This window comes from Octopus bimaculoides, chromosome 3 (genome assembly GCF_001194135.2).
Source record: "Octopus bimaculoides isolate UCB-OBI-ISO-001 chromosome 3, ASM119413v2, whole genome shotgun sequence".
NCBI classification, from domain to species: Eukaryota; Metazoa; Mollusca; class Cephalopoda; order Octopoda; family Octopodidae; genus Octopus; species Octopus bimaculoides.
This window is the reverse complement of record NC_068983.1, coordinates 78,613,224-78,621,537: the sequence shown is the minus strand read 5'-3', so window position 1 is coordinate 78,621,537 and position 8,314 is coordinate 78,613,224. Positions and strand designations below refer to the sequence as shown.

At 32.1% G+C, this 8,314-nt stretch overlaps 1 long non-coding RNA gene across 2 annotated transcripts in view; it reads left to right on the top strand.

Annotated features, from left to right (window-relative positions):
- LOC128247302 (uncharacterized) overlaps positions 1 to 8,314 on the top strand; it is a 138,271-nt gene that overhangs the window by 120,354 nt on the left and 9,603 nt on the right. For both annotated transcript variants that reach the window (XR_008263675.1, XR_008263674.1), the window contains exon 2: positions 7,182 to 7,303. This is a non-coding gene — a long non-coding RNA (uncharacterized LOC128247302). The remainder of the gene's footprint in view (positions 1 to 7,181; positions 7,304 to 8,314) is intronic.

Below are 8,314 nucleotides of genomic sequence, written 5' to 3'. Positions count from 1 at the left end.
ATATATATATATATATATATATATATATATATATATATATATACATACACACACACACATACACAACAGGCTTCTTTAATTTTCCATCTACCAAATCCACTCACAAGGCTATGGTTGGTCCAAGGCTATAGTTGAAGACACTTGCGTGAGATGCCATGCGATGGGACTGAACCTGGAACTATGTGACTGGGAAGCAAGCTTCTTACCACACAACCACACCTGCACCTGTTTATATCATAAGAATCAAGAAACTTTTAGAAAATGCAAAATAATTCATTTTTAATGGATAAACTTAAAGTAGATAAAGCTATAAGTAACTGTGTGTAAATTTTAGATTAAAAAACTCATTGACAGAAAAAGCTGAAGGCTGCCTGTGGGACTTGAACCCACATCTTCTGTAACAGCCTTATGTTTACCGAAGATGCAGTTTTGAATCCCAGAGACATTTTCTATTCCAAGCATTTTAAACCCAATATTTACACCTTATTATTATAAGTCTATCTACTACGAGTTGTACTAATAGAATTGAATTATCATACACACATACACATTATATATATATATATATATAGACAGCATGCATATGTATATATATATGTATGTATGTATATGTTGTGTTGGTATGTTATAAACTTTTGGGTAATAATTCTTTATGATTATAGTAAACAGAGGGGGAAAGCATCTATTATACCTGTGTTTTGTCAAAGGAAGCAACAGAGATGTAAAGCATGTTTATGATTATAATTACATTTTTTATATTCAGCATTTGTTTTCATAAAATAAAAGACTTGAAGTTATCTGAACAAACCAGTGTAGTTTTGCATTGAAAAACCAGTTTGCTGAAAAATCTGTTTTAACTGCTCACAACTTTGCTGTATATGTTATATAAATATATTTTTAATCTCCAAAGTCTTTTCCTTCTCTTCTTCCTCCCACTTTCCTTAATGGACCTGGTATGAAGTTATGTAACTATAATATAACATATAAACGTGAAAGATAGCCAGTCTGCATTGTTCAGATGCCATATCACTGCTTTATATATATTGCCTACTAGCAGAGGTACCTTGTATTGCCCAGGTGATGAATGTGCAGAAACAGTGTTTTGCTAAATGTAAATGACTTCAATTCTAACAAGATTTTATGTACTTCTTTTTGTATGAGATTACATTTGCATATTTCTTCATTGTAATGCAGATACATGTCTAAAGTAAAACTTTTCTCAGCTTCCATCATGTGTTAAGCTTTTGAAACTGTTTTCCCCTTTGTTTTGCATCCCTTTTTCTGTCCTAGAATGGGTTAGATAAATAAACATCTTCAATGCTGTTTTTAACAGTTGCATGCACTTACCTATTTTTGAAGTACGGGAATCTTAAATTCCGCTTCTTATCAAAAAGGCAGAGCTGGAGAAAAAGGACGATCTGCTGAAAGGGAATGACAACAAATGTCACTCATTTTAGCTCAACACTTTCAGGGAAAGATACATAAGGTAGACATTACCACAAATACACAGTGAATATGTTATGTACATAACTCATATGCACAGATACACTCACAGAGACAAACGTGTACCATAGGCATCCATATAGTTTCATTTCACCATTAATTGGCCTGGGGCTCCTGAAGAAGACACTTGCACAAGGTGTTATGTAATGTGATAGAACTTGAGACTATATGGTTACAAAGGGATCTTTTTTATTCTGTGTTTATTAGTAATTTTAATCTTGTAGGTTAAGAAAATGTTATCTTTATGCTTTACTTTTTATATTTTCTTGTAATACTAAATTGATATGCAACACATAAAACAAATAATCCTTACAGAAAAAAATGTTTTATTGAGCAAGAGTTCTGATGTAGACAACAGTTCTTGTTCAGCAACATCATGCTCTGATGGGAAGTTGGTATCTACAATTCTGTGAAAGCGAGCGGTCATGATAAACTTTCAGTAGCATTTCTTGAGAAATGTTGATGACTGTTTTATATTTCACAGTTTTATATTTTGACATCTCCAATCTCAGTGTCAACTGGCAGCTGACCACTTCCTCAAGCTGATGTAACACCGTTGCAAACAAGCCTACTATGACATCACTATTTATTGGAGCTCTTGTGTTGTAGAAAGAATAAATTTTCTCTTTTGTCTTCAAGTACAGGTTTCTTTCAGGCATACTTTCAATTCATCAGCTGGTGCTGAAATCGCCAGAAAGCAAGCCTGTAATTTTACTCAGAATGCTAGTGTTACTCCTGAAATCTTGTAAAGTGCAAATGAGTGTAACAAATGCCAGAAAGATATTGTCCTCTCTTCTCATACTTTCTGTTTGACCTGCTTCCTAACTTATGCCTGTCCAGCTTTTTTATCAATATTAATTAATCACAGGACTATCATTGCATGCAAAATCTATTTGCAGCTTAAAAGTAGAATAAGCAGTCCTGCTACTTGTGAACAAATCTGCAATAATTCTTGAAGAGGCCACTGCAATAGTAATCTGTTTGAGTGAAGAGACTTTTGCTAATCTTATGATCAAAATAGCTTTGCCAGTGCCGCCAAAAGCACACAAAAGAAAACTATTTCTTCCCAGTTAGATGTCACTAATTATAAAATCCCTCTACAAGCGTTTTAATTACTATCTGTAACCAAGAGTGGTTCATTTTAATGGACATACTCTTTCAATTGCTCAATGTCCATAGCTGGTTGCCTTAAAGAATCTCTTGACAAAGGGTTGCTGTTCATTAGGGAGGTGGCACTGTGCACTCTTCAAAATACTCACTAGTAATGAACTGTGTATATTTTCAATGGGATCAGTGCTTGACTGTACATGGTAGAAGTACATTCAAGGTGTAGGTTTTTTAACTCTTGTTTTTTGATTAGTGTGTTTACTCTCATGCTGATAATGCCAAAATTGTTGACTATTTGATGGTGAACAGGTGCAAAAAAAGAAATAAATAATTGCGAAGAATCTCCTAATTTTACTTGGAAAATAGAAGACTATAGCATCTTACAAGGTACTATTCCAATCTATATTCTCCTTCAGTGGGGCAGCTTCTTTAACAAGCTTTGAGATATGTTTCATTGACATATCAAGCAACAATTCTGAAGGCTTGGAATAAAGTTGTATTATAAATTAAAATTCCTCATTTAAAAAAATCATAATTTCATAAAGTTGTATGTAGTTTCAGATAACATGGAGAATTGGAAAATACTTAATTCGTTCATTGTTTCACATTTAAATTGGATATATGTTGATATCAAATCATCTTAAACTACTCTACAGATGTCTGTAACAATAATGGCAGACAATTATATTTCACACAATTTATAGACAGTATACATTGAAATGCTCCTGTTAGTAATAAAATTTCTCATTTGAAAAAAATTATATCTTCAAATAGTATGCAATTTCTAATGCCATTGAAGATGTAAAAAAAAATATTCTTTCATTGTTTCATGTTTAAATATGTTTGTACGTCTAAACTATTCAGATAGTATGTTCTGTACTTTGGACTGTTAATTTCTATAAAATTTGAAATATATTCAAACATTAAAAAACATTAGAAGTTCAATTCATAAAGCACAAAACCCAAATATTTCAGAAAAATAAACAAATGTAAAGCAATGAATGAATAAATCATTTTCAATCTTTCTTGGTATTTGAAACTTTGGTTCTAAATTTTTAATGATATGATATTTAAATCTATAACAACTGTCTTTGAAATATACTCTCTCTCTCTCTCTCTCTCTCTCTCTCTCTTTCAATACAAACGTGTGTGTGTATGTATGTATGTATGTATGTATGTATGTATGCATGTATGTATGTATGTATGTATCTATCTATCTACACACACACATTACACACGTATATATACCTGTATACCTTTCATGAGAATTATATCAATAAAACCTACAAATACATCTATATTTCCTTCTCTTTCCAAAACACTTGCTGTTTATATTTATACTTAATATTTGTCACCACACCAACCTGTAGTCTTTCCTTACTTTTGGTCTTTCTCTTCTGCATCTTCCACCCACTGGATAATTTGGTACTTTTTAACTGTAATCCTCTGTATATATCACATATCTGTGAAGCTCAGTATTCTCTTTTGCACAGTCTCATTATTTTTATAACCTGTTTTTTCTCTCAGCTCATTTGCATCCTGTTGTTCGAGTATGCTAACATTACACATCCAATAGGGCATGCTCATCTCATTTCTTTTCATCTTTTGCATTTAATGCCTATGTTTTGCAACCATACAACATGCATATTGCATATAATAAAATTGATGTGGTAAATATTTTTGATCAGTTGATGTATTATAAAAATTATATCTGCTTTAATAGAAATAGAAAAAGAACCCCTCATATATGAAATTGTATGTGAAGCTGTATTCAATATATTTAGGCTTGTGTACAATAATTCAACTTATGTAGAGTTAAGAGATGTAAAAAAGTGCTTAGTCACTTGTTTCATATATATCAACCCATCATGTATTTTAAAATATAATCATTTCAGTTGCTGCTTTGTTGTGATATCGAGGTTAAGTGCATTTGTAGTATGGTACCACTGCAACTCTTCTTCTAGTTCCATTTCATCTATGACACACAACATATTAAGTCTAATATTTAATCTCATTGCTTTTTCCCATGTCTCCCCTGGTCTTATTTGCCTGAGGTACTGTCCATCCATTCGCCTGTTTGTCTTTATTTATATGTACATTTATGCAAGTACCACATATAGATGAAGAAGAAGTAGATGGTGGTGTTTAGACCATATGCTTCCTGCTTGAGAAGTGGTTAATATCACTTTGGATGAGCCAAATACCAAGAGAAAAGGAAGAGTTTGGTTGACTCAGCTGAGAATAATGTTGAAAGAAATCATTGCTGAGTGAAGCTGAAACAGAAGCACAAACATAAATAGATAAATAAATAAATAAATAAATAAGTAATAGGGCTGGTTGGAATATACAGAAGTCTTTTTATATAAAATGGCATTAAAGGTAGAATCTTGCACTGACAATAATAGAAAAGATTAATCCACAACTGAAATTATATGTCTGTTTTTCATTACTATTTTCTTACCCTGGATATTTCATTTATACAACCACTTGATTAATATATTCTCCAAACACCTTAAGGTCATATTATATTTCCAAATTATACTAATGATCGAATCTAGAACTTTCAATTTACTACCTGGATTTGATGTGCTAACCCTCGTCTTATTGCACCTTTATTGTGAGAATCTCTCATAACCAAAGGAGATATCTCCTCTTGACAGATGAATTTAATGTGGAAGTAGTGTGAGACAGCCACCATCACATACAGCCTTTGATCAGAATAAGAGCTCACATCCTATGGCAAAGCTTCCCAAAGTGATTGAGAATGGGAAAGGAGTATCACTGCCTCAGTTTCTAATATGGGACTGAACTAGATTTATTCAATATCAATTTTGAGATGCAAAGTGAATATTCTGTTCATGAACACAACAAAATTCCTGCTGTAGTTTTGAACTCAAAACCAATGACATTTTCTGCTAGGCATCTAATGCATCCTGAAAGCATAGAATTGGTTGCAAATATAAAATATGATTTTAATACCGTTTAGTTTTATGTGAGATGTTTAGGTAAAGGGCACACACATGTTATATGTACCCTACTTCAACTATGCAGCTTTGATTTTTAAAATTGCATGTTCTGGTTTAATCAAGATTTTCTGTTGCTTACTCATGTTTGGTTAGTTATATACCTAACTTAGTTGACCAGTTTGCTTTTATTCATTTGAGAAAATATTACTTTCTGATAACATTGTAACATTTTTGTTGTTATTACCCAAACCAGTCCCACATATCGTAGCTATTCATTTGTTTCCCTGTTATGGTTACTGCCTTCTTTAATTAATTGTAATTATTAAAGTTGTTTGCATTCCACATTTATATGTATCTATTGTCATTATTTTCATTCATATAGATATGATTTTTGTTTGATATGTTGGGAAAATGAAGATTAAATTAATTTTGTGATTAATTTCCATTGAAATGTTGAATTGAATGGAAATTAATTGGAAGGATTAAATAAATACAACTTGTATAGAAATGTACAATGAGTCCAAGATCTCTAAGTTTAAAAAGAAATGAATTTGAAGTGGTAAATTTTGCTACTTGAAGAATAGAGTTGGGTGACTACATAATCACTTCAAGAGTGATTAATTTTAATTTGAATTTAAGCTTTAAAATTGGAAGCAAGCGATACAAAGCGATCAGTGGATCTCCCTAAACATTTGCATAAATATAATCTTAAATAAGTCATGGACTTTTGTTATAATGTTTACCTTACTGGTTTGAATAAATGCGTGTGATTGATCAGCTGAAGAAGAATTAACACAAAGACAAATAATATAGATTACTATTATCATTGTCTTTAAAGATCATTATTTGAGAAATACATAAAGAGTTTTAGGGACATATTGGAGAAAATGCATATAAATGTTCAAGGCTAAGTTGTTTGTCGTTTTTGCATGCAAGAGCCTACTTGATTTTATTGAAATCTATGACAGTGGCCAGAAGCAATCACTTGCAGTTCAGTTTAATTAAAAATACTTCATTGTTACTGTAATAATTTGTTGTTGCTACTTTTATTTGTCATATAAAGGAATGTTGAAATGGTGAATGTTGAAATGTTGCATTTTAAAAGTCATATTGACATTTAGTACAAAGTCTAATGCAAGGGATTTCAAAGCAGACAGCTCTGTTCTTTTGAAGAGTTAATGATATTACCTAAGGGATAATTAATAAAAATGCAAATAAATTGGAGGAGATGCTGAGTTAGAATAGATTTTATTATAATTATGGCAGAGCATTTGGCCACTAGAATGTTTTCAAATACTAACAGACTTCTACAAGTTGAACAATTGGTGGAAGTTCCACATTGATATACTAGAGAGAATTAGTGATGGGCAGAAGTGATAAAGTTCTTAGAGTAACTTTGGGTGTTTCTAAAAACCAACTGGCTGGTAACAAAGACTTTTTGGCTGAGGCCCATGGATAACTTCCAGAAATTCCTAGCCGGGCAGAACTACTGGGTGAGGGGTATTGCCAGTTTAGGATAAATTCTATGAGCACAAATGTGCTGTCAGTAAAGGCTGTTTAAGATGCATACAGAGTGACAAAACCATTGTGCTTGTTCTTTTCTAGTACCCAAACATTGCTGATTTGAGCAGTTATTTTGTGCAGCTACTCTCACATGTAAGATGGATACAGCTATCAGCTGAGTCCAACATGAAGCTCATCCCACCACCTTCCTTTGCTCATGAAGGGTAGGTAGTTTTTATTATCATTGTCATTATTATTATTCAAGCTGGTAAAATTGTTAGCACCCTGGGAAAATGCTTGGTGGTGTTGTTTCATCTGTCTTTATGTTCTAAGTTCAAATTTTGCCAAAATCAACTTTGCCTTTCATCCTTTCAGGGTTGATGAATAGGTACCAGTTGAGCACTGGGGTTGATGTAATTAGCTTACTCCTTCCCTTGAAGGTTTGGAATTGTTGTTGTTGTTATTATTATAATTATTATTATCATCATCATTATTATTATTATAGGGAGATCATGGTTTCAATTCCTAGACAGGGTGGTGCATCGTGTTCTTGAGAGCAAAACACTTTATCTCACATTGCTCTGCAATCACTTCGACACCTGATGTATAGGACACCATGCACATGTTCAGACAAAGTCGATTTGATGAAGTGAGTGAACTAATATGCGATACCATAACATTTGAACACTATAAACAAATCATTTGTGCAGGTCATTCAGCAAAATACTGAACACTCATACCTCATCTTTGACAGAAGCGTCCATTAGATCATCATCATGATCATCATTATAGCTGCTGTTTTGATGTGAGCAGATTGCACATTCTATCTTCTAACATCTAGAGACCTAACATCTAGAAGCCATCTTGAACTGGTCTCAACCTCCCAGAAACAGTTGTTGAATTAAAAAACAATGAGTTCTTCCCTAAGTTTTCTGTATTTTTTATATTCCATGTAAAAGTAAATTTATTTGTCAGTATATATAAATATCTATATGCCCTTAATATAAATATATGCTTGTTCATATATGTTTATCATCTGATTGTATTTAGTTTTTGTATCTGTCAATCTATCTATCTATCTATCTATATACATATATAGCAAGAGAGAGAGAGAGAGAGAGCGAGAACTATATCTAAGTGTATATTCATATTATTTATATATATCATGTCTAATTGTGTTTATTTGCATCATTATCTCAATATATGTATATATATATATATATATATATATATAT